General features: G+C 40.7%; 1 pseudogene; it reads left to right on the top strand.

Annotated features, from left to right (window-relative positions):
• On the top strand, positions 1–23,115 carry LOC126174570 (protein DEK-like; annotated as a pseudogene).
• The last annotated feature ends 4,428 nt before the right edge of the window (positions 23,116–27,543 follow it).

Here is a 27,543-nt window from a genome sequence, read left to right as displayed (position 1 = left end):
ATGAGGGACAATATAACAGAGGCAGAACATTTTGTGACAGAGGTAAGAAAAAACCGAAACAACGACATAAATGAGGAACTAGTCAGAGGATTGACAGCATTAGAAGTTAATGGCTTCATGATAAATAAGGGCGCCTCAGGAACTATAACGACAGAAGAGCATTAACTGTCAAATCAATAAAGGGAAAAACTTTATGAAAGGCGGGTAATAACTATAAAAGCAGACCAATATATTATTACTGAGGCAACGGATGAAAGGAAATACAGTAATAAAATTTTATTACAGAAAAATGAAATCACTGAACTAAAATCTTAAAATCTGATCTACTATCAGATTTCAAACAAAGCTAGAAACCAATATAAAAGAATTCAAAACCAAATTCACATAAAATCTGAAACTAAATTTAAAAAAATACGTTAAGACAGTATTCACATGAGACTGGCTATTAATTTGAACAGTGGTTTCACATATATCACTGCCAAGTCTTCACACAAAAACATTTGAAACAATAGGGCAACAGGAGTTTAACTACTCCTTCGAATTAATCTAAAATATGAAACTTAGATACATCCTGTCAAATGCGTAGCTGTTAACTTTCACTGTGAATAAAATAATTATTTATTTGATGACACAAAACACTGTAAGAGGAAAACTGACAGGAAACTAGGAAATCCCTAACACTGCTACAGAAGATCTTATACAAATCATAAAACGGTTCAGCTACTGAATCCCACTGAATCACACGGAACTGCATCTTTTCCTGAGCTCATAACGATGGATAATCCCCGTTGAACAGGATAGATTTGCAAACGTATAGTGTACTGATTGGAAGCGCTAACACCAAAAGTGCTCTAATGCAGTTTCTTTTAAAGTATGACGATTGAGATAAGACTGCATTATTAAGGATATTATGTGTACTTTGTTGCATACTTTAGAGGTTATTTTAGAATTTTGATATGCAGTTTGATTTGCAGCGAATATTGCGCTCCAAAGGCGACGAACGGTTTCTTTCAAAAATGGCTCTGAGGACTATGGAACTTAACATCTATGGTCATCAGTCCCCTAGAACTTAGAACTACTTAAACCTAACTAACCTAAGGACAGCACACAACACCCAGCCATCACGAGGCAGAGAAAATCCCTGACCCCGCCGGGAATCGAACCCGGGAACCCGGGTGTGGGAAGCGAGAACGCTACCGCACGACCACGAGATGCGGGCACGGTTTCTTTGTTACAGCTTGGAAGTGAACGGTTGAATTCCATAATGATACATCTACAGTCATATAAATGCACTTACAATAGTTAAATTAAATGTTATCGTATCATATAAACTTGGTATTTAAGTAATCACTCAATGACGTAATTTAACCTTACCGATTAGTACACAGGTCGCAAGATACAAAGAGCAGATTATCGGTATTAAGACTCCTGACGTGTACTCATGTCATGTTATCCCTCAGTACGGAAAGAGTAATGTAGAAATCAGTCACTGGTATTTGCACTTCCGCAATATTTAAGGGGTGAATCAAATACAACTTGCACCTAAAATAGTGCAGAAATGCACAGTGCTATCGATGTGCAATTTTCACAGAATGTATTGGTTGTCAGGGGCTCGTACTGTTAACCAACGAACACATCGTAATAACACCCTTTTTTTTGGCATCACCCTTTTAAATGGAACAATGCCTATTGACATTAACAAACTAAATGTAAGATAAATCAGAATGTTTACGAGATAATTTAGTTTGAAAAGTTCCCATACCAACAATTGTGCAATACCTTTGGTAGCCCACATTAAAGAACAACGAAAATGCAAACACTAGTTACATGGTTCCTTACCAGTAACGGGACAACTGTCCATCACAAGTTGTGTTCAAAATGTCCACCGACAGCGGCAATACACTCTTCCAGTCTCTTATGGAATGACTTCTGTACACTTACCTATCATTTCAGAGGAGATGTCTCACCAGGCTGCAGTAATATTTCGTCGCATATTGTCATGTGTAGCTGATATGCCCTTGTAGACAGCGTCTTTCACAGAAAAAAGATTCGGGGAACGGGCCGGCCAAAGCACAGGTCCTCTGTGTCCAGCCTAACGATTTGGAAACAATTCGTGAAGACATTGTATAGCACTTCACTATGGGCTGGACAGCAGTCATACTGGTACAACAGGATCCTCCTGGTCTGCTAAAGAACGTCTTCTACCATCTGTGGAACATGGTCTCTTAGGAAGCTTCCATACGTGTCCCCATTCAGTGTTCCATCTACATTACATGGCCCTATAAGCTGACGTCTCACTATCCCGCATCACACTCACGCTCATGGACGCGGACATTCCGCTTGGCGAAGGCATCGAGAATTGGCTCAAATCGTTCAGATGGCTCTGAGCACTATGCGACTTAACTTCTGAGGTCATCAGTCGCCTAGAACTTAGAGCAAATTAAACCTAAGTAACCTAAGGACATCACACACATCCATGCCCGAGGCAGGATTCGAACCTGCGACCGTAACGGTCACTCGGCTCCAGACTGTAGCGCCTAGAACCGCACGGCCACTCCGGCCGGCGCAACGAGAATTGTCAACAGTCCAGTAGTGCATGTTTTGGCGGTTAACCTGGCAGTGATTGTTAAATGTGGTTTGACCACTAAACAAGATACATGACACATGTGGACTCCCTTGTTTTAATGTCCATAATGGTTTCCATGCAGCTGTTGATGGAGAGACATGTGATAGTGATGCAACCTATGTCGATGGAGAATGCGTGGAGGACTTTCCTGGCTCATGCCACTTCCTCCTGCAGTTTCAAGGAAGCTAACATGCGGATCAACTGCAACAGCAACAAGAATATTGATTTCCCCCTGTTCTGTAGTCACTTGTTTCCTTCTGTAACATCTTCTAGCTCCTACAATACCACTTTAACGTAGCTACTTGAAGAGACACCCATGGTTTAGGGGTATTGTTTCTGATTGGTAATCAAGTCACCCACAATGCAGGTTTCGAACATCGCCACTGCTTAGGTTTTGAATAGAAATCACCACTGGCGGACGGTGACTACTGGCATAAGAAGCCATCCTTATTCAGACAACGGCACTGTCAAATAGGACGGAGGAGCGGATGGAGATTGAGGACAGTCTCTTGTAACTGGGCAGGGAAACTGCCACTAAAAGCGGAACAATCAGCAATGATCAACGGCATGAGGATGCGCAAGGCAGTGGAAACCACTGCATTAAAGATACTGTGTGTATCCACAGGACATGATCTCTCCACTGGCAAATGATTTCGGAATAGTCCCCCATTCTGTTTTCTGGGAGCAAACTGCCAAGGGGGTGATGATCTTGAGAAAAGGAATGAATAACGAAACAAAGGATAATGTTCTACGAGTTGGGGTGCTGAATGTCGGTGGTTTGAACCTGGTAGAAAAGGAGAACGCTGACGCTCAATCTAGTTATAGTGAGAGTCAGCGAAGTGAGCTGGAAGGAAGACAAGGACTTCTGGGTGGACGAGTATTAGGTAATATCAACAGCGGCAGAAAATGGTATAACGGGAGTACATTCGTTGCGAATTTCAGTGATAAGGCTATTTCATTGCAGTTGACAGCAAACGAATACCGCACCGACAGTTCACATTCACATGCTAAAGATGAAGACCTAGAGAAAGTAAATGAGGATATAAAACGAGCGATTTAGTACATAAAGAGAGATGAAAACCAAATAGCATGCAGTTGTGTATGGAGTAGAATAAGGCGTTGCGGGAGAGTATAGGCTTGGTAGAAGATACGAGAGAGGAGAGAGACTAATCGAGTTCTGTAATAAATATCAATTAGTAATAGCGAATACTACAGTATGTTCAGTAATCACAAGAGGAGGTGGCACACTTGGAAACGCGCCGGGAGGTACGGGAAGATTTCACTTAGATTACATCACGGTCAGGCAAAGATATAGGATTATGAGGTGTACCCAGGAGCAGATGCAAAGTCAGATCTCAGTTTAGTATTGATGAAGAGAAGGCTGAAGTTTAAGAGACTAGTAATGAAGAATCAGTACATAAAGAAGTGGAGTACCGAAGTACTAAGAAATGAATAGATACGTTTGAAGTTCACTGAGGCTAGTATACACTGCGATAATGAGCAGCTCAGTAGGCAATACAGCTGAAGAGGATTGGACGTCTCTAAAGAGGGCAATCACAGAAGTTGGAAAGGAAAACTACGAAGAAACCATGGATAACAGATGAAATATTTCAGCTGGTCGATGAAAGAAGGAAGTACGAAAATGTTCAGGAAAATTCAAAAATAGAGAAACACAAGACACTTAGGAATGGAATAAACATGAAGTGCAGGGAAGCTAAGGCAAAACGACTGCATGAAAAATGTGAAGATATCTAAAAAGGAATGATCATCGGAAGGACGGATTCAGCATATAGGAAATTTAAAAAACCGGTTCGGACGCTGCAGTTGGTAATGGAAGCATGACTGAAGAAAAATCAAGACACTTCAAAGGATTTGTCGACCTGGAAAAAGCTTTAGCTGCTTAAAATGGTGCAAAATATTCGAAATTCTGAGAAGTATATGGAGAAACTGTATGGAAAGACGCAGAAGCATCGCGGTTCAGGACTGAAGCGCCTAGAACCGCTCGGCCACAGCGGCCGGCGGATCACGAAGTAGACGAAGTTAGGGAAATCTGTTACCTACGCAGGAAAGTAACCTACGATGGAGCAAAGACGACGTAAAAAAACAGACTAACACTGGCAAAAAGGCATTCATGGACAAGAGAAGTCTGCTACTATTAAACATAGGTCTTCCGTTGAGGAAGAAATTGAAGAAAACTCTGGAGCACAGAGTTGTCAGATAGTGAGACATGGACTGTGGGAAACCAGAACAGAGGAGAATCCAAACGTTTGAGATGTGGTGGTACAGAAGAATGTCGAAAATTAGGTGGACTGATAAAGGAAGAAATGAGGTAGTTTTCCGTAGAACCGTCGAGGCAAGGGAAATATAGGGAACACTGACAAGAAGAAGGGACATCTATTAAGACGTCACGGGATAAGTTCCATGGTAGTAGAGGGAGCTGTAGAGGGTAACAACTGTAGGGGAAGACAGAGACTGAAGTACATCCAGAAATTATTGAGGATGTAGGATGCAATTTGTACTCTGAGGTGAAAAATTTAACAAAAAAATTATGTGCTTGATAAATAATTTCCATGATGGTCTATTGGGATATCTCGCTGCATAGACCGTACAACGAACTGCATTCTTCCTACACTCTCTATTTCGAATTTTTCAGCATTGCTAAATCCCATCCCACACTCATGACCTACTGTTTGGACTGCCACGCACTAACTTGCTAGTAAGTCACAGTGCACTCAAGGAACGAGCATGCACACTGGAAACAAACACAACAACATCGTACCTAGCTACTAGGCAGGTTGAACGGCACAACCAAGTGTCGGTGTGGGAACTTTTCAAAATAAAGTATATCGTAAACGAATCGCACTAGAATCCTGAAACAAATACCATTGACATTCCAATTTACCCTCCTTTTAGACTGTTGATATCAATAGCCATTGTACCCTTTCTAAGTATTATTACAATCTGCTTATTGGCTAACAACATGAGCCCCTGACTACCAAGCCATCTTCTGAAAACCGCACGTCAGTAGCACTTTCGATTTCCGCGATACATGCTGTGAAAAATTTCACGTGATTCACGCCGTATATTGGTCAGAAACAGTAAGAGAAGTTTGCAAAAGTATTTCAGGGTAGGTTTTGTTTCAAGAGCAATAGCTCAGTACCCGAGTTAATCAGTATCTAAGTTATCCAATCACGCCATTATATGAGTAATTTCAAGCAGCCCATCAGAGACGATACGAAAACTGGACATAGGACGGTAGTATGGACTGAACGAGATTCAAAGGCTGAGCAGTCTCGTTCGCTGTCGCCTAAGCTATGAGAGCAACAGACACTAATTGTATCTGGCGCTATGCTTGAATTTGCGCGTACAACTGCCTGATTAGATAATTTCAATGGTATTTAACTCGGAAACGGCACAAATTAAGTAACTTTTCTAATAATTATTTCGCAGCACAGCCTGTCCAAATTCGGAGTAGGTATTAAAATTCATGGAGAAGAAATAAAAACTTTGAGCTTCGTCGATGACATTGTAATTCTTTCAGAGACAGCAAAGGACTCGGAAGAACTGTTGAACGGTGTATGGAATGTAGTCGAATTAAGTCGGGTATTGCTGAGGGAATTAGATTAGGAAATGAGACACTTAAAGTAGTAAAGGAGTTTTGCTACTTGGGGAGCAAAATAACTGATGATGGTCGAAGTAGAGAAGATATAAAATGTAGACTGGCAATGACAAGGAAAGCGTTTCTGAAGAAGAGAAATTTGTTAACATCGAGTATAGATTTAAGTGTCAGGAAGTCGTTTCTGAAAGTATTTGTATGGAAGTGAAACATGGACGATAAATAGTTTGGACAAGAAGAGAATAGAAGCTTTCGAAATGTGGGGCCACAGAAAAATGCTGAAGATTAGATGAGTAGATCACATAACTAATGATGAAGCATTGAATAGAATTGGGGAGAAGAGGAGTATGTGGCACAACTTGACAAAAAGAAGGGACCGGTTAGTAGGACATGTTTCGAGGCATCAAGGGATCACAGATTTAGCATTGGAGGTCAGCGTGGAGGGTAAAAATCGTAGAGGGAGACCAAGAGATGAATACACTAATCAGATTCGGAAGGATGTGGGTTGCAGTAAGTACTGGGAGATGAAGAAGCTTGCACAGGATAGGGTAGCATGGAGAGCTGCATCAAACCAGTCTCAGGACTGAAGACCACAACAACAACAACAACAACAACAACACAGCCTGCCCAGCAACTTCAGTACAAGTTTTCCTGGCTTTCTGACAACCGTTTACATGTATCAGTTTCTGAACGATAGTAAGGGGTGAAAGCAAACTGTGTAATTCAGAATAAAACGCTTCGATTCAAGTAACAGTGTTCGTGTGTTGACTGCAAAGAATATCCTCATACCATAATATTTTATCACGAGTGTTTTTAGTACAGTATTACTTTACGTCAATCACCCAAAATGGCTGACAGAGTGATTATGGATGGCCGTGATAAGTAGGAAATTCGTGGTTGAGTCTCTTCCTTCATATTCAAATATATAACTGAAAGCTTGTTTTTCACGTTCGTCTGTTAGGTTAGAATTAAATTACAATTAAGTCGTATACAGGGTGAGCTAGTAGTACTCTACCTACAAACTGTCAGACGTGGTAGTACAGACCAAAACAACGAAAAATGTAGATTAAAAATGGAATCTGCTCATGACATAATTATCACGACGTTCCAGAAGGGAACCACAACTGACTACATAACGAGACTTAACCCCCATTAATCCATCTTGAATCGCAACTGGTGCGCAAGAAGCAGTTTGCGGTACGTCTTTCAGTTCTTTTCGGACATGAACGAGAAACTTCATGGATTTGCTAACGAACTTGCTCAACTATATGAAAAATACGCTCCCTCAAAAAAACCTGCACCTTGGATAACTAAAGAACTAAATCAACTCATGAAAATTAGAGATGTTGCACAACGGGCATACAATCGGCGCCCTTTGTTTGAAACAAAAGCGGAACGGAGTCAGTCAAGCTGTGAGAAATGCAGAACTCAGTCACGTCTGTACATCTACATCTACAACATACTCCGCAAGCCATAAACTGGTGTGTGGCGGAGGGTACTTTCGGTGCCATTATCTGATCCCTCCAACCCTGTTCCATTTGCGAACAGTACGTGCGAAGAATGACTGTCGGTAAGCCTCTGTATTGCCTCTAGTTTCTCGAAATTTCAGTAGTAAACCTCTCCGTGATGCACAACGCCTCTCTTGTAACCTCTGCCAGTGGAATTTGTTTAGCATCACCGTAACGTTCTCTCGCCAGCTAAACGATCCCATGACGAAACGCGCCGCTCTTCGTTGGAACTTCTCTATCAGTCCTATCTGATAGCGACCCCCGATAGATGAACAATACTCAAGAATCAGGCGAACATGCGCCTTATAAGCCACTTCTTTGGTAGATGAGTTACAGTTCCTTAAGATTCTTCCGATGAGTCTGAGTCTGGTGTCTCCTTCTCCCACAATCTGTTTTATATGGTCAATCCACGTAAGGTTGCTCTGGATAGTTACGCCTAGATATTTTACGGTAGACGCTGTCTCTTGTTATTAATAGTGTAGCTGTACAGTAGTGGATTTCTTTTCCTATGTATGCTCAGTCTGCAAAATTTATTTATGTTCAGGGTCAGCTGCCAGAGCTTCCAGTAATCATCAATTCTCTGCAGGTCGTTCAGCAAATTCTGTCTTCTGGCGTTGCTACTTTGTTATAGAGAACTGCATCATCTGCGAACAGCCTTAAAGAGCATCCGACGCTTTCTACTAAATTGTTTATATATACTGTAAACAGCAACGGTCCTATCGCACTTCCCTGTGGTACTCCGAATATTACCTGTACATTAACCGGCAACAGAAATACACCAGCTGTCCCAAGGAAAAATATGCGTGGTCTTAATATAGGCAAAGAACCCAACATGTATTTCACGTCAACTACAGCCACAGGTGAACGGCAAACGAAACAAAGATTCATTGATTACTTCATGGGTTTAAACGACTGTGGCCACGAAAACATGTTACTGAGAAAATCGTCAAAAAAGCCTTCATACGTATCAGATCAGCATCTACCAGACACGACGGCATCGTAGTTCCTCTACTGCCCACTGTAACACGTATCTTCAAACTCTCCTTACCACAAGCGTTTTGGACTAGCCGCAGCACCTCTGATTACCGACCTACGAGTATTTTCATTCTTCCTGCACTATCCAAGCCCCCAGAATATATAGTCCACGACATACTTGAATTAAGGTGGTAAATGTTCAAACTGGTGTCCGTCCATTGCAGTGCACCGTCGACAACGACTTACGACTAAGCGACATGCCAACTTAAGGGAGTAGCATCACAGGCTTGCTCAATTTGCTCTCTAAGATCATCCACTGTGTGTGGTCTCACTGCGTAAACTGTTTTCTTGAGAGCACCCCACAGAAAGAAGTCTAACGAGCGGGATATTCTACACTCCACCTTCGTCATGTCCATCTGCCAGGGAATGTACGACTGAAAAATGCCCTCACATCTAGGTGAAAGTGAGATGGCGCCCCATCATGTTGAAAGTAATAATCTTCATTTCCAAACACAACATTAAGACCACGAATTATCACTTCCAACATCTCCGAGTCGCCTGTGAAAGGTTTGTCAAAGTAGTATGGCCCGATTAACCATCTAGAAGACAGACAACACCAGCCTATTACTTCTGGTCGATTAACATGCCTTTGCCCGGTTACGTATGGATTCTCCATGGCCCAGTACACGCAATTATGGCAATTAATTGTTCCATCAAGTTTAAACGTCGCTTCGTCTGACCAAAGAATTCGATCTTGGAAACGTTGCTCTTCTTCACATCTGTTAATGAACCACTCACAAAATTCGCTTCGCCTATCAGGATCATCCTCGTTAAGAGCATGGAGAAGTCTTGGAATGTAAGACTTAAAGTACTGAGACCGCAAATTTCTACGAACACTGCCTCTGCAGACCCCAGTCCCACGAGAGCGTTGCCTCGCAGGTTTCTTCGGGGGATCGTGTGTATGCCTGGATTACTACATCATCACTCTCATTGTCTGTTGACCTTCTCTTTCGTCAGCTATGTCCCTTCTTCATATCGTGATCCGTTCCTTCGACTTCAAACTTATCTCTGATTCTTGTATTTGTTACTGTTGTCGATTGCGGTGTTCCAAATTCAACTCTCCAACGTCGGCGTACCGCACTCACACTCTCTGTTTTCCAGTAACATTTTAGCACCCATTTCAGTTGTTCAAACGATAACGCCATGTTTGCTGACAATCCTGAAACAGAAGAAAGCATTGTTTTGTTTTTCACCTCCATCTAAATTATTACCCACAAAAATTGTATTTCTGTCTCGTTTCATTAAAGAGAGATTCTGTTTCAAAGATTCTACGTATTATTTTGGGACACCCTGTATATTACTTTAGTGCAGGAAAGCCGTCAAGTGAGTCAAATCATGTCTGTAGAGCTTGAGAACGATGTACTCTAGGTGGTAATGGCCTTCAGCCAATGGAAGTTGGACAGTGGCTGAACACTGCTGGAGTCAAGCGGCGACAGGAATTCTAGAGTTTGGATCCAATGCTGGAAGAAGGCACGCCGCCTATTGTGCGTGTTTCAGTGGTGTAGGTGATAGATTCTGGGCTAGGAACGGCCGCTACAATACTCTAACGTTTGAAGGGGCTCTAAGTCCACAGAGATCTGAATTTGCTCCGCTTATATAACGGAACTGCGGACAGACAGAGTATGGGTTACTAAGTTTGTATCGCTTATATTAATTTGTGAATCATCTTGTTGAACTCTGAACTGTTTCGAGCTGATCAGTATTTCGTATACTGTGATCACGAAATGAACTTAGTTTCCGCGAGTCTTGGATGACTGTTTCGTTTAAGGATTTTGCAACCATTCTCGTAACCTTTACTGCGTTTGATAAGGATATTTTCTGTTTGTATTTTGACAGAATATCGTGGAACCACACACCGTTTATTTGAGATGTCCAGTCTTGAATAAACATTGTTGAACATAATTCTCTGTCGCCTACATCAATTACAGACCTTAGAATGGAACCCTTGTTGTTAAAATATTCGTTTAACTTTTATATTTCTGTGTATTTTATTAACTAGCAATCCTATCCAGTACAAGGACTAATTGACGACAGGATCGCAACTGCAGGTTATTACTTGCAGTTAATTAGCTGCAGCGTATGGAAGCAGACATGCGCGGCTCAATCCGATGACTAAATCGAGCCATCATTTTTAAATAGAGCTGTGCAGAGCCCCAGTACCTAAAATACGAGTAACGGCGGCTGAAGAAGCAACTGGTTTGCTGGTATGGGATGCGGTTTGGAAGACCAACTACTCAAGCAGTAACCGATAGGTAACGTCGCAACCTCCAGCTATAGCTATGTGCAGAACCAATAAACCCGAAGGCAGCTATCGAGAATCTCAATATTGAGCTGTGCGCTCTATCAAAATGGACACTGGATGTAGCGTTAAAACGCAACCCATACGTAAGACAAGGGGCATTGGTTTCTCATCCTAGAGTCACTAGACGGAAATATCGGTAACGCTTACCATCTTTAACCCTAAATGGGACAAATATTAATTCTCCCTCAGCAAAGAGTCTAGGTCTAACACTAGATGAAAATATAAATTTGACTGAACACTTAACCCACCTTCCAAGAAGGCATCAGCATCTCCCTATGCCCTATAGAAGTGTGAAAAGCTCTTCCCTTCTTGACCCAAAAAGAAGTATTAGAAATATTTTTACTTCTAATTATTTATTACAGTAATTTTATTTTACGAAGCCTTTCTCAGGATTGTTCACACAGCCTGGATCTGATTATGAATGCCTGTGTTTGTTACATCTGTGATGTTCTACTCTTTTACGATATTTCACCAATCTCTCTGCACACACCCACAAGTGAGGCTTCCATATTCTCTGTTATCAACGTACACTCGTATTTCCCCTCGACCTTAAAGCTCTTGTCTGAACAATACGGCAGAAACACACGTTACTATCACAGCAAAATCTTTTTTGCCCCCCCCCCAACCCCATCTTTCAGCCACTTTCTCGAAGTCCTTCTCAGTAGCAGGAACCTTACTCGGAATAATCTCCTTATTTATATTAGAGAACTGAATAACACCTCCCGCTTCAGAAGACAGTTAATGCTATATCAACTAAGCAACGATCATGATTACCACGTCCCTGCACGTACATGTTACCTGTACCCATACTTCGTTCCATGCTGATTTTCCCTTTTCCCCGTGTTCTTAGCTGTTGCAATTTACTTACATTTCTTTTCCCCAAATATCGCTATGTCGGGAAACATCTATTTTCTACAGCTACACCTACACAATATTTCTCATGTCTGCCACTCTCATTGTTATTATTATTATTTCTTTCTTTTCTCAGACGTTTTGTCTGGTCAAAAATGGAAAGTGACGTGGACCTTGATCAAGCGTGACTTCCTTTTAACTGTACGGTGTATGTTATATTACATTTAGGAACTTTTGGGTGATTGAACATGTATCAATAATTATGGATTTCTGTAGTTGTATATATAAGTTTGGATGTAGCTGTATTGCATTGATGTACTGGTGGATATTGTGTGGTATGACTCCTGTAGTTGATAGTATAATTGGTATAATGTCAACTTTATCCTGATGCCACATGTCCTTGACCTCCTCAGCCAGTTGGATGTATTTTTCAATTTTTTCGCCTGTTTTCTTTTGTATATTTGTTGTATTGGGTATGGATATTTCGATTATTTGTGTTAATTTCTTCTTTTTATTGGTGAGTATGATGTCAGGTTTGTTACGTGGTGTTGTTTTATCTGTTATAATGGTTCTGTTCCAGTATAATTTGTATTCATCATTCTCCAGTACATTTTGTGGTGGATACTTGTATGTGGGAACGTGTTGTTTTATAAGTTTATGTTGTAAGGCAAGCTGTAAATGTATTATTTTTGCTACATTGTCATGTCTTCTGGGGTATTCTGTATTTGCTAGTATTGTACATCCGCTTGTGATGTGATCTACTGTTTCTATTTGTTGTTTGCAAAGTCTGCATTTATCTGTTGTGGTATTGGGATCTTTAATAATATGCTTGCTGTAATATCTGGTGTTTATTGTTTGATCCTGTATTGCAATCATGAATCCTTCTGTCTCACTGTGTATATTGCCTTTTCTTAGCCGTGTGTTGGATGCATCTTGATCCGTGTGTGGCTGTGTTAGATGATACAGGTGCTTGCCATGTAATGTTTCCTTTTTCCAATTTACTTTCTTCGTATCTGTTGATGTTATGTGATCTAGAGGGTTGTAGAAGTGGTTATGAAATTGCAGTGGTGTAGCCGATGTATTTATATGAGTGATTGCTTTGTGTGTTTTGCTAGTTTCTGCTCGTTCTATAAAGAATTTTCTTAAATTGTCTACCTGTCCAAAATGTAGGTTTTTTATGTCGATAAATCCCCTTCCCCCTTCCTTTCTGCTTAATGTGAATCTTTCTGTTGCTGAATGTATGTGATGTATTCTATATTTGTGACATTGTGATCGTGTGAGTGCTTCTAGGTCTGTGTTACTCCATTTCACTACTCCAAATGAGTAGGTCAATATTGGTATAGCATAAGTATTTATAGCTTTTGTCTTGTTTCTTACTGTCAATTCTGTTTTCAGTATTTTTGTTAGTCTTTGTCTATATTTTTCTTTTAGTTCTTCTTTAATATTTGTATTATCTATTCCTATTTTTTGTCTGTATCCTAGATATTTATAGGCATCTGTTTTTTCCATCGCTTCTATGCAGTCGCTGTGGTTATCCAATATGTAATCTTCTTGTTAAGTGTGTTTTCCCTTGACTATGCTATTTTTCTTACATTTGTCTGTTCCAAAAGCCATATTTAGATCATTGCTGAATACTTCCGTTATCTTTGGTAATTGGTTGAGTTGTTGATTTGTTGCTGCCAGTAGTTTTAGATCATCCATGTATAGCACATGTGTGATTTTGTGTTGGTATCTTCCAGTAATATTGTATCCATAATTTGTATTATTTAGCATGTTGGATAGTGGGTTCAGAGCAAGGCAGAACCAGAAAGTACTTAATGAGTCTCCTTGGTATATGCCACGCTTAATGTGTATTGGCTGGGATGTGATATTATTTGAATTTGTTTGTGTATTAAGTGTGGTTTTCCAATTTTTCATTACTATGTTTAGGAACTGTATCAATTTAGGATGTACCTTGTATATTTCCAATATTTGTAGTAACCATGAGTGGAGTACACTATCAAAAGCTTTTTGGTGATCAATGTATGCGTAGTGTAGCGACCTTTGTTTAGTTTTAGCTTGATATGTCACCACTGCATCTATTATCAGTTCCTCTTTACATCCTCATGCTCCTTTGCAACAGCCTTTTTGTTCTTAATTTGTAATTTTGTTCTGTGTTGTATGTGTTATTAATTTCTGTGTAATGACTGAAGTTAATATTTTGTATATTGTTGGTAGGCATGTTATGGGGCGATATTTAGCTGGGTTTGCTGTGTCTGCTTGATCTTTAGGTTTCAGATAAGTTATTCCATGTGTAAGTGTATCAGAGAATGTGTATGGGTCTGCAATGTAACTGTTAAATAATTTAGTTAGATGTGAATGTGTTGAGGTGAACTTCTTTAGGCAGAAATTTGCTATTTTATCTTTTCCAAGGGCTTTCCAATTGTGAGTAGAATTAATTGCTTGGGTGACTTCATGTTGCAAAATTATCACTTCAGGCATCCGCGGTATCATCTTGTATGTGAGTGTTTCTGCTTGTATCTACCTTGCATGCCTGTTATGTTGTACCAGGTTTGACCATATGTTGCTCCAGAAGTGTTCCATGTGTGTTATGCTTGGTGGATTGTCTATTTTAAAGTGTGTGTTATCTATTGTCTGGTAAAATTTCTTTTGGTTTGTGTTGAATGTTTGGTTTTGTTTCCTTCTATTTTCACTTTTTTTGTGTCTTCTAAGTCGTTTGGCCAATGCTTGTAATTTCTGCCTCTTTTCATCTAATTGCTCTATCGCTTCTTGTTGTGAGATTTTACCTAACCTTTTTCGTTTTTTTTTCTAGATTTCATTTCTTATAAATTGTGTTAGCTGTCCGATGTCTTTTCTCAGTTTTTCTATTCTGATCTGTAGCCTGTGTTGCCATGCTGGTTTTGTGGGTTTCTTCTGTGTGTTGGTTGGTTCTGATCTCTGCGTAGTGTTCCTATATAAACCAGTAGTTGTAGCTCTTCCATAGTTGTGTTTTCATTTATTTTGTTGTGTATGATCGTGTTGATAGTTTTTATTGTTGTTTCGACTTGTAGGTTATTTGGCGGTCTATGCAAGAATGGTCTAATGTCTGTATTTGTGTCTTTGTATTCTATATATGTCAGCTGGAATTTCTCTTCTATATCTAACATGTGTGTCACTTCGTGTTCTATTTGTGCTTGTTCTGGTGGCTGTCTTAAGATTTCGTTTTCCTCTGATTGTTTAATTGATGCGTGTTGGTCTTTGTTTGTTTGCTCTGGGATGTTTGAGTCCATTACTGTATTTTCTTCTTCTTCTGGTCGCACATTATTTTGTTCCAGTATTTGTTGTACTTGTTGTTCGATGTTTTCTAATTCTGATTGGGGTATCCTGTTATTTTTGATTATTACACGGATCTGATCAGCTAGTCGCTGTTCTGTTAAAAATTTTAATTCCGGGTATCTGGTAATAAATGTCGTGTATACTTGTGATCTGTATCCAGTTGTGTTGGTTCCTAGGTTTGTTGCTTGGTAATAACAGAACATGAGGTGTCGATTAACTTCATCTGACCATCTCTTCGTCTGTCTTTTTTTTCCTTCTAGGGTGGTTGCAGGAAGCATATCCTGCAAAACACCTCTATTTGGATTTAAATCATTTTCCAGTTGGCTAGCAGTGTCGTTACCATTGTGGGCGGGCATAGGGTTCAAGTGTCGTCCCCGACCATGACGGCGCTTGTCCGAGACTTCTTTAGTTCTGTCCTGAACCAAGTAATCACACTAAAAGGGCGGTTAGCCCTATTAGTGGTTTATTCCTTTCGTCGCATTTTACGACTGGCAGAACACACCAGAGGCCTATTCCTTTCCCGGGCCTCCAACGGGTTTATTATTATTATTATTATTATTATTATTCCTATTATTATCATTATATATAATTTTTTATTATTATTTTTACTTTTTTCATTATTAGTGATAGTAGCAACAGTATTAGAAGTACTGCCGGTTTTACATTTATTTTGTCGTAGTGTTATTCACTCACATTTTCAGTACATACAATCAAATCATTTTAGTACTACTTGATTAAGTTTTTATTTCTTAAGAAACTACGTATAAAAAGGTATTGTATCCATGAAAACGTGTCCGATGTGAGATAGGGCCTGTTGGCCCTAATCAGGTCATATTAAATGAATAAGTAAAAAAATATTTTGAGAAGTAGTATTAGGGACCATAACAAGAAAAAATCCAGTAAATATCCACTAAACACGGTCTCTAGAGGCCATACATCAAGATCTGTGAGCAGTTGCTCATTTTCGCTACTGTGAAACACACCTACTCTACTAACAAGTCTTTTTCTTGTTGTGGTCCCCACCTCCTCGCAAAACATGTACAGCAAAGTGTTTGCAGTAGAAGAGGTGTACTTCACTGCATCGAAGATGAACAACTCACAGCTCGTAAGGCACGTTGTTTGGAGTCCATGTTTACTCGACATTCTTTTCGTGTTCTGGTCCATACTACCATTACTGAAAATTTGTTGATGAAGTTCTGGGCCGTGCGGTATTAGCCGAGCGGTCACAGGGCGCTGCAGTCATGGACTGTGCGGCTAATCCCGACGGAGTTTCGAGTCCTCCCTCGGGCATGGATGTGTGTGTTTGTCCTTAGGATAATTTAGGTTAAGTAGTGTATAAGCTTAGGGACTGATGACCGTAGCAGTTAAGTCCAGTAAGATTTCACACACATTTGAACATTTTTTGATGGAGTTCTGCTTCAATCTGTACATTAGTCGCACTATCTCTTTCTCGTGGAAAAAAAAACCACTACACTGCTTAACGAGCTACTACGTGGCTACATTTTGCGCATTCTGTATTTAGCCTCTGTGCAAGACATTTGTCGTTTTCAATACCAATGATCGCAGCTAACTGGGTCACATTCCACGTGTAGATGGTCGCAGTTGGCCCCGGCGTATCACAACTATAGAGTCTGCATTCGGATTGTACGATCGGACGCCTGTCGATAAGCAGAATCCGGGCTCGGCGAGGCACGCACGCGTGCCCAGTGGAGCGCGATTGACGGCCACTGACATCACGCCACGTCATGTCACGTCACGGCAGCGCGTCAGACGCACACGCATCACGCACCATGCGCGGAGGAGGGCGCTCGCACAAATGTGTGGTTACACACACACACACACACACACACTCAGACACACACACACACACACACACACACACACATACACACACACACACGCACACAAACACAAGCGCGAATGTGTGTGCGCGTGCGTGCACGCGTTGCACACACGTTCACATCACTGCTTTCTCACGACGCCCCGTGTTGCACGAAACAGCTACCGCCTGTCCGACGGCATTTAGCGATTGACACTTTGAGAATGAGTTCCATTTTACGAGACCCTGCTAGATGTTAAATTCACAATTTTACGTCCTCGCTGTCAGACGACTGCGCGATTCTATGTACGAGGGCAGTATACGTCACCGCAGGTCCGCTTTACGGTCGGTTTATACAGTTCTTACTTGTCAGATCCGGGCTCGTTTAATGCTGAATCGACAGATTCATTTTATGTGCCCTGAGTACTTCCATGCGGTTAGTAAAGGATTAGCTGTTCAGAGACTTCGAAAACCTGTTTCGCGGTCTTCTGCAGCAGCTGGTTGCCTGGTTCTACTTCCCTGATTACATAAATTGATAACTCAGTTTAGAAGTAATATACAAATATGAAACTGGTGTCTAATTGTTTACAAACTATCAAAGTTTTTTTTCTGTTTTAGGTTCGCAGTACGTAAGTAGTGGATGAAGTGCAGTGCCCAACAAGCCATGTTAACCAATCAGGAGAAGGCGCAGTGTGTCCTGTGGTACCATGAGACACGATCACCAACCACAGTGCAGAGACACTTCCAGACAACATTTGGAAGGAAACCACCTGATGTCAAGAGCATTAAAGCCTGGTATGAGAAGTTCAAGAACACAGGATCGGTTGCTGACCTTCCGAGGTCAGGTCGACCAAGAACCTCTGCAGACAGAGTGGAAGCTGTCAGTCAGTCTTTTCTGCGAAGTCCGAAGAAATCGGTGCGCAGGGCCTCGCGTGAATTACAGATGCCAAAAAGCTCTCTCCATGACATTTTACACAAACGTTTATTGTTTCGTGCATACAAAGTGCAAATCGTTCAGGCCTTGTTGCCCAAATACGGTACACGTCGATATGACTTTGCGGTCGAAATGCTATCACGTATTGAGGACGATGATGGTTATCTCAGACTAATTGCCTTTTCCGACGACCGACCTTTTGTGTCAGTGGTGTAGTGAATCGCCATAATGTGTGCATTTGGGGTTCACAACCCCCTGGCGAGGTCATGGAGTGCACCAGAGGAATGTTTGGTGCGCGCTATTGCACGATCGAATTATCGGGCCATTCTTCTTCGCTGAGGCTACCATCACATCTGCAATGTATCTGGACATGTTGCAACTGTATGCTGTTCCTCAGCTGCTTCAGTATTAACCCGATGTCTTGTTTCAGCAAGACGGTGCACCGCCTCATTTGGGTTTGGACGTCCGTGCCTATCTCGATATGACCTTTCCTGGGCGATGGATTGGTCGTGATGGGCCAACGGTTTCGCCTCCACGCTCTCCTGACATAGCCCCATTAGACTTCTTTTTAAGGGGTTATGTCAAGGGCGAGGTCTGCCGAACACGTGTACCAGATCTTGAAACCCTGCTGCAACGGATAACCACAGTCGTTGAATCGATCCCTCCAGTGATGTTGGCTAATGTGTGGACGGAAATTGAATATCGCCTAGATGTGCTACGTGCTATGAAGGGAGCTCATGTGGAAGTTTACTGATGTGTCAAAAAAAACTTTGATAGTTTGTAAACAATTAGACACCTGTTTCATAATTGTAGCTTACTTCTAGCCTGAGTTATCAATTTATGTAATCAGGGAAAGACTTTTGGGATACCCTGTATTTTCAGCGTAATGTCTCCCTTCAGTACTCCACAAAACTCTTTCTTCTTCTACTAGTATTTCTGTATTACTGTTTTTCGTAAGATAAGATTCTACATCACTATGAAACGTAATTACTATTTTAAAAGATGTACAGAAATATGTGTGTGACTTTCCGTTTCTATGATAGTATCCTAACTAAGAACAAAAAGAGAAATGATGGAACAGGAAAGAAAACATTACTCCTCCAACAAATTATAAAGAAATCAGTTCTCAACTCTCTGACGGCGAGTTTTCAAATATCCACTAATGTCTCTGTTCTGTATTGGTGCAACGTGATACAACGGCGCAGCAGCGACCAGACGCTCCCTGCAGGTAAGGATTTTTTCTGCCCGCCCGTCCACACAATACACGGTCGGAACCAGCCGGGACATTGACACGGGCCGTGACCACGAAGCAACGCGCACGCACCACTCTGTTTCGCAATGTATTCTCTAAATACAGTCCACTTTCACCAATCATTCACGCACTTTCATTTCAACCGCCCTTGCTTTGCAGCGAGTGATACGCATTCTTTTGGACTGTGGAAGGAGCGAGGCAGCGCAGAATTTACCGCGCGTTTTGCGGTTGCCTACGTTTTGGTTCTCCGGGCACGAATATAACTAGTCGAACATGTTCCAGCACAAAAGTTCTGTGCTTCGATTTGCACCTACGGCGAATTACGAGTATCCGGCTATCGTGGCTTTCTGCGTGATTCTCCGAGACTACCATACGCTCCGCATGTCTCTAACGCATCAGCAGTGATAGACGTCCGCACTAGAGCTCTCCAAGGTACAAACGCCGCGAGAATTGTGTTGTGAAGTAAACCTCAAGCCAGCAGACGTCGTAACACAGCCAAGCAGTTCCGACAACACGACACCAGTGTATCGGTGAGCCCTGTCCTTCGCCGTCTCCGCCAGCAGCTGCCGCCCAATCAGCGCTCTACAGGTACCGTCGTACTGCCCTGCGAGCAGCCTGGCTCTAGTTCCTTAATCTATTATACTTTGTGCTAATCTCCTGAAGCATGGATCCTGTCCAGAAACGAAATTTAAGTAAGAAAAGAGCAGTAATCAAGTCACGAGTGACAAGACTCTCAACATTTGTTAAAAGCTTTCAAGATAGATCCAATCTCAACGACACTGCTAAATGCAAGCAAGGATGAATACAACGACATCCACATTCAGTCAGATAGTAACGATGTAGAAGAATCTCATAATGCAGACAGGGAGTCGTTTGAAGACTTGTCCTTAGATTTAGAATCAAAGATAGCGACAATTCTCCAGTCAAATGTTGTGTTACCACCTAAGTCTGTAAGTTCATGCAGTGCACGTGAAATAAAGCTTCCAGCAATTTCATTACGAAAATTCAATGGTAACATAGCAGAATTTATGCACTTCTTCGATACCTGTAAGGTATTAGTTATCAACAATGAAGCCTTAACTGATATCCAGCGATATTATTATTTATTATCCTGTGTGTCTGGTTGAAAACTTACCGGTTACAGAAGGTAGCTTAACACTGAATGGGATTTAATCGATCGAAAGTGTAACAATCCCAAGTTAATTGTTGATTTGCATGTAAAAGAACTTCTGAATCTGCCCACCGTCAAAGTTTAACCTGCTAAGGACTTACAGATGTTAATTAATCAGATGATAAGAAATCTGAAAGCGATTGAGGTAATGCAGGCCGGCAGTCCATTGCATGAAATATTGCTGTCGAACATTTTGTTGGATCATAATAGTGTGACTCTGAGGAATCAGTGGGAATATAAAACAGGTGACACCACATTTCCGCCTCTGAAAGATCTGGTGGCATCTCTAGAAACCAGCTGCCAGACGTTAGAGCTCATTCATCCAAAGAAAATGCTGCCACAGTCCCAGCAGCCGGCCGCGATGCATACTAATGCAGAAGGCTACAGTTCTCCACGTACATTTCTCGTGACTGCTCCCGACTGTGCGTTCTGTAATTCAACGCATAAGCTAAGTAGGTGTCCTAAGTTCCAAGAGAGCGACACTGCTGAAAGAATACACTTCGTAAAAAGACAAAAACTTTGTTTCAACTGTCTCAACTCGATTCATAGGCAGAAGGAATGCCGTGCCGGCAACTGCTGCATTTGTAGAAAGCACCACAACACATTATTGCACAAGGAACAAGCCAGTAAAGAGAGTGACAGTAGAAACCAAGAAACGGATGTACAACGACAGCAAACATACTGCACAGTGAAAGGAGACCACCAACGTGCAGAAGTATTAATATCTACTGCACTTGTAAACATCACCGACAAAAATGTGAAGGTATACAAATGCAGGGCATTTCTTGACAGTGCCTCACAAATGAACTTTATGTCTAGGATCTTAGCAGCTCAGTCGCCATTTGATACCAATCAACGATGTTCAAATCGCGCAAGTTTGCAGTGTGTATATTTCATCAAGACTTGCTGACTACAGTACACATGCAGTCTGTGCATTGCTACCGCGTATAACAGGGTCACTGACAACAGAATCCCTTGAAACCTCCACTTGACTGCTTCCTAATCACGCAAGGTTAGCGGACACATCATTTAACAAACCTGGTGAGATTGATCCTCTGCTTGGAGCATCGATCAACTGAAAAGAGATAACCACCAAACCTTACAAGAAACATCATTTGGTTGGATTGTGTCAAGAAAGATAACGCCTCATTTAGTTAAGTCCAACACTCGAAGAGCGCTGTCATGCCTAGCACGCAATACCATCCTTAACATTCAGGTCGAAAGGTTCTTGCAGCAAGAAAAAATGAAGCCTGTTTCTGTGCACAAAAAGGAAGAAAGTGAAGAAGAGGATGGTGGTGAGGATGACGACGATGTTGACGGAGAAAACGACAAGTCGGGGGACGAAACAGTTCCATTGCTTGATCAAACCCTAGAAATATCACGTAGAAGAGAGAGAAAGAAGGTGGAAAGATTCACAGAAGAATTCAGTGAGCTTAAAGAAACGGAGGCAATTGGAATACCATAAGGCAAAGGAACTCCGCTGGGTGAAATACCAAGAACTAAGCCATTTCTCAAGAAATTCAAGGTTGATGCTCTATAGCAGTTTCGCAGAGCTCTGTTCAACATTTGAGAAGGTCACTCTTGTGAGAAATAACATATGGAATATCTGTGGGTTTGATTTTGACAAGTGGTCAGACCTTTTGTGGCGGCGTTCGTAGCGACAAACACTTCGCTGTAGAAACGGCTTACGAAATCACCGCCACACTTTTAATAGCGGGCCGATCGGTCCGCTGGAACAGTGAACAGAAAGATGAAAACCCAAACACTCTGATTAAATAAAAGTCGGTACTTATCTTTATTAACGAGGATACAGAAACACAGTAGTGAACTCCGTGTCTACAGAAATCTGTCTAGTTCGAGTCGGAGCGGCTAGGTCAGCGTCGGCTGACGACAAACAACAACTCTGCTGCGATGAACACACAACTGACTAGCAAGTACACAAATCGGTGGCGAGTATACAACTGAGCGGCGAATACAGAACTGTCCTAGCGCTCGCGACTCCAGCGCTTAAGAAGCCAAAAGCCAGCGGTGGCGCGCGCAGACTTGCGGCGATTTCCTGTCTCGCTGGCGCTGCTTATGCGGACGGCGTCCGGACTTTGATGCTGCCAACCTTTTGGCAGCGGGCTCGGGACTGGCTAGGATATAACAAGACCAATATGAAAAGAAGATGAAAGGGATTAGAAAGATGTGGAAGATGAGCCTGATGAAGGAGCTAACAGTGATGATTCAAAATCCAAGCCAAAATCAAAGAAAGGTCGCAGAAGCCAATCTAAAAAAAAGCATCCAAGAAGCTAATGCTAAAAACACTCCAAACATAATATCTGAGAAGAAATCTTCAGCTAAAAAACGGAAATCCTCTAGTAAGAGTGTTGACGAGTCTCCATCTGAAGACGAACTCCTCTCAAAAAAGACAAAGGCTCCACCTACAGATGAAGAAACGAAGTCGTATGTCAAAGAAATTTTCCAAGGAGCTAACTCGAAGAAATAACAATGAAGACTGTTTGTAAGCAAGTATATGCTCATTATCCACATTTTGACTTGGCACACAAGAAGGATTTCATCAAAGTAACGGTAATGCTGCTGCAAGTTTTAGTGATTATCGTACCTGCACTTCACATGCATTTTGCAGAATACTATGCAATTGTAAATAAAAAGACCACATCAAGAGAATGTTATTTGACTTAATTATTGGTTTATAAAACAACAAGAAGTAATATCTTGCAGTTGCAAAAACCAAACAACTTTAATAGAAATACCTTGGGAATAAGTCCAGGTGTCTACTGAAGTGTGCTTGTTTGTTTCAGTGTTTTAGCATTCTACTTTAATAGAACTGTGTACTTTTAAGAGTAGTTTCAAATTACCTTTATTACTGAAACTTTTTCATTTTATTGATACTTTTAGGCACTTATCATTAACATATTATTCCAGAGAATATTCTATTCAGTACCTTCTCAATAGTTACGTGATCTACCAATGTATGTGTGCATAGAATTCTGAAATTATGTAGATTGACAGTAAGAGATACATTAACAGATACACAGATTAGTTAAAGACTATGAAAAAGTGCTGAAATCTAAAATAAGAAAATGCATTATAACAGCTGCGGCACCTATGCTCGCCACTGTATATTTTTACCAAAGTACAGTAAACCCCCTAGGGTATTATTCTTTGTACACTTTGATGTTCGATACATGATGAAGATCTCTTGATTTATATGTGCTTATGGTGTCAAGTTCCACCGTATATGCATGTGCGTTTCGCAGTATGCGAAATGGATCTTCGTACACCAAGAAAACTTGCTAAGAAAAACTTTCCTGTATGAAATAAATGATGCGATTTGAGCAATACTTTCTGGCCTACCTGTATTTTGATGTTCACTCGTGAATTCTGTAGCTTCTTCCTTTTCTCTGAGACTTTCTTGATGTTTTCCAATGCTGAATTAAGTATTTCACTATGTCTTTAACGTAGTTGTGTCTGGAAGGCTACTAACTGTTTTATACTATCGTCGTGGATTATTCTTTAGTATAAAGAGTGGAGGCAACGTTGTAAAATCATTCGGTAGTTCGTTAATGATATTTTGAAAATCAGATTGATTGAATCCCACTTTCTATGTTGATGATAGCAATACAATCTGCAAAGTTTACCCAATTCTTTCATAATGCGTCCTGAAGGGTTACAACATGGCTTAAACGTGATATAAATATTTGTCTAATGCTTCTACGTATCAAAGTTTTTAGCAGTATGTCAGAACGAAATTGTGGGCCATTATGAGAAATTACTTTGTCATCATGCCCTACTTCTTTCAGAAAATTCTTTACGAATGCTATACGAACAGATTTTGCAGTAGCTTTCCTGAAAGTTGTAAATGACACAAATCTAGAGGTAAGCTCAACAGGTACAAAAACAAATGAATGACCATGACTGGATCTGGTAACAGTACCGAAAATGTCAACAGCAGCTAATCCCCTTAGTTCCATAGGAATGATTGGAAATAATGGTGTTATGTGCGTAATGGTAGACTGTTTTGCCTTTTGGCATAGATTGCATTTTGCTTAGACAGTATGATTTCGCTTTTCCATTTTGTTGAAGTGACATGTATCCCGTAATTTAACGGTGAGAAAATGTTCATGATCAAAACCATCGTTTTTCTGAACTGATGAGTTTCCTCTTATACTCGCATTCCATTCATTGTGTGCTGAAAACACAACATGTTCACCAAAGAAGTGATCACCATCTTCAAAATTAGTGCGTTCAATGTGGTTTCCAACGTGAGAGTGATTGAACCTACTGGTATCGTTATCGCGACCGATCTTTTCTTCGATACTGGCGAGCTGTTCCTGTATCTTTCTTACGTTACGCTTATTTTGCTGATTAATCGTCACCTGCCCTTTTTAAAATGTTGCAGGGAATGAAATTCTTCGGTATCAGTGAACATAACCGGCTGAGTATCGTCTGACCTTTTATCTGAATCATAATTTGCGTCACTCTCTCTCTGATAATACTTCGACTCGTCAGTTACCAACTGGTTTTGCTTCTTTGAAACTTCAGTATTAGTCTGTAACTATAATGACTCGAACTTAAGTGCTAATTCCTCTGTTTGCAGTTCTTATTGAACACGATCACGTCTGGACTAAAAATTATTAATATCTGACTTGAGTTCCTCGCTTCCTGACTTTTCGACCGTTCTGAGATTTCCTCGAATTTACGATTTAAATTGTCATTTACCTCACCACGAAACAATTTGAAGTTATCTTCCTATGTGCTACTAGATTCGTTGATCTTTGCAGTTATCTCAGCATAAGATTTTTTGATCTCAGCAATTTGAGTAGTATTAATTGTAAAACATTATTACTGAAACAGGGGAAGACAAAATTATTTCTCTCTGTAGAAGCACTATCTGAATCTCTCATAACAAAATCGGACTGTGCTGCGATATTTTGATCGCCTGAATTGCGTGTAGTTTCTTGCAGTTCATCAAACATGACGCAAATAATAGCCTACGCTATGATTACTCACGGTATTGTTTGGAAGTTTCCTGATTTCATTATCCTGAGAAGAATTTTCTACACCATGTCTCAAATTATCCGAAACTTCATTTCAAGCTACTTCTACTGCCTTGTCCATTGCTGCCCGTGCTCTAGTTTTCATTGTCGTTGTAACAATAAAGAAAATGTCACAAAAATGCACCATATCTATCTTAAAATAAAACTCTTACCTTCCCTGTTACAAAGTAAATACTGAACTATAAAACTGATGAAATAAAAGTTATGAACTAACACAAAGCAACTCGCAGGCAATAAAAATGCTATGCAACGACTACTAAGTGCAAATGCATTTGCAAGGCGAAGCATCTCTAACTGCTAAATCATCCTCGCTCACTGGCCAGGCGAAACGCGTTCGTAATAATTATTTTAAAAGATGTACGGAAATATGTGTGTGACGTTCCGTCTCTGACAATGATAGTATTGTGACAGAACAAAAAGAAACACCCACGAGTTATAAAGAAATCAAATCTCAACTCTCTGAATGAGAGTTTCAAAATATCCTCTAACGTCTCCAAGCAACTGCCTTGCACTGCTACTCTACGCAACAAACAACTTACCTCGTCTTGCCGCTGAAACTTCGTGATCAGCTCACACTAAAATATTTCAAAAATCAATGCTGCCATCCATGCAGAGCGCAATGCATGGACTAATTGAAACAATTACTGCCATATTTTTATACACAAAAATTGAATGATCAGGAGTGATTTGGTCAACTAACCTCAAACGATGTAAAGAAAAATTAAGGAAACCAGTAAAACTTTTAATTTACTATATTCTCAAAATTGATTAATTAAATGCAGAGAAACTTTACACAGACTTAATCATTCCACAGTATCAGTACTCAATAAACACTTCATTGGCCACAGTAAAGATATGAATATTAGTCTGAGTGTATCCACGCACAAATCTGACAAAATCCCTCCAGTGCGCAAGCCACCAACAATTACATGCACCGAAAAGACAAATTATCAAAATCCTCAGTTAATAGCAAAGTCTCCTCCGGCGCTACTAGCACGATCTCGGCAGGCTGCGACCTGTCACGTGACTTCTATCCATCGCCCACTGCGTCCGACCACTTCCGATTCCCCTCGACAACTGCTCGCTCGCTACTACTAGCGATTATAATATCTCAGAGTTCGTGTGTGCACAAAACAGAATGATAGACGCCCAACTTTCGAAATTTTTTAGTTAATCCTTACCGAAGCTTTCCAGAATCGTATCACGCGCATTCATAAAAGTGTCTATATACGAGGCCACTGCTGTTTTGATGATCTTCGGTTCTACATAGCTGTTTCAAGTATTTGCTCTCTATTGTCCACTTTCAGTACAAAAATCATTCTAAATTCGCGCATTACTATCATGAAATGCATAAATTTCATTACGATTCGCTTCTGTAAACAGATGTATAATTTCAGCGTGTTATTAATAAGACTTGGTCGAAGTTCTGACGCATTGTGATTTTTCTTCATGGTGTGCAACAAACATTGTGAATGAACCATGGTAAAAGATTTCTTAATAGGCTGTGTTAAGCATTCTTACGCTCTTCCTTCTATACATCACGAAAAAAGTACAGTTTTTAATATTTCAGGGCTCTTAAATAGCACGGCAACTTAAAAAAGGAATATGTCTCGAAAAGGTATTCGGCCTATCACTTATAGAAAGCATCTACTTCTTATAACAGCGATATAAACATAGACGAAACACCACTGTGACTTCAGTGTAATTTTAACTACGCACCTGGCAAGAACTTTGCAGGAAATTCGAACAGTACCTTCTGTATAACTCAGATGTGTTGTCGATTCAACTAAATACCTAGGAGCTAAAATTATCAAGAGCTTAAATTGGAGCGGTAACGCAGATAATATTATGGGGAAGGCGGACCAAATACTGCGTTGTGCTGGCAGAATGTTTACAAGTTCCTACAAATCTACTACAATAACGCTCAGTGTTCATGCTGCATCAGACCTGAGTTTGTATCAGGGAATCAGAATCAGTCACGATCTTCTTCAGATAAAGCTGGAGTCTTTGATTTGACTCCACATGAACAAGAAAATGTTAAACAGGGATG

This window comes from Schistocerca cancellata, chromosome 1 (assembly GCF_023864275.1).
Source record: "Schistocerca cancellata isolate TAMUIC-IGC-003103 chromosome 1, iqSchCanc2.1, whole genome shotgun sequence".
NCBI classification, from domain to species: domain Eukaryota; kingdom Metazoa; phylum Arthropoda; class Insecta; order Orthoptera; family Acrididae; genus Schistocerca; species Schistocerca cancellata.
Note: the sequence above shows the minus strand (reverse complement) of the source record. Positions and strands in the feature narration are given on the sequence as shown.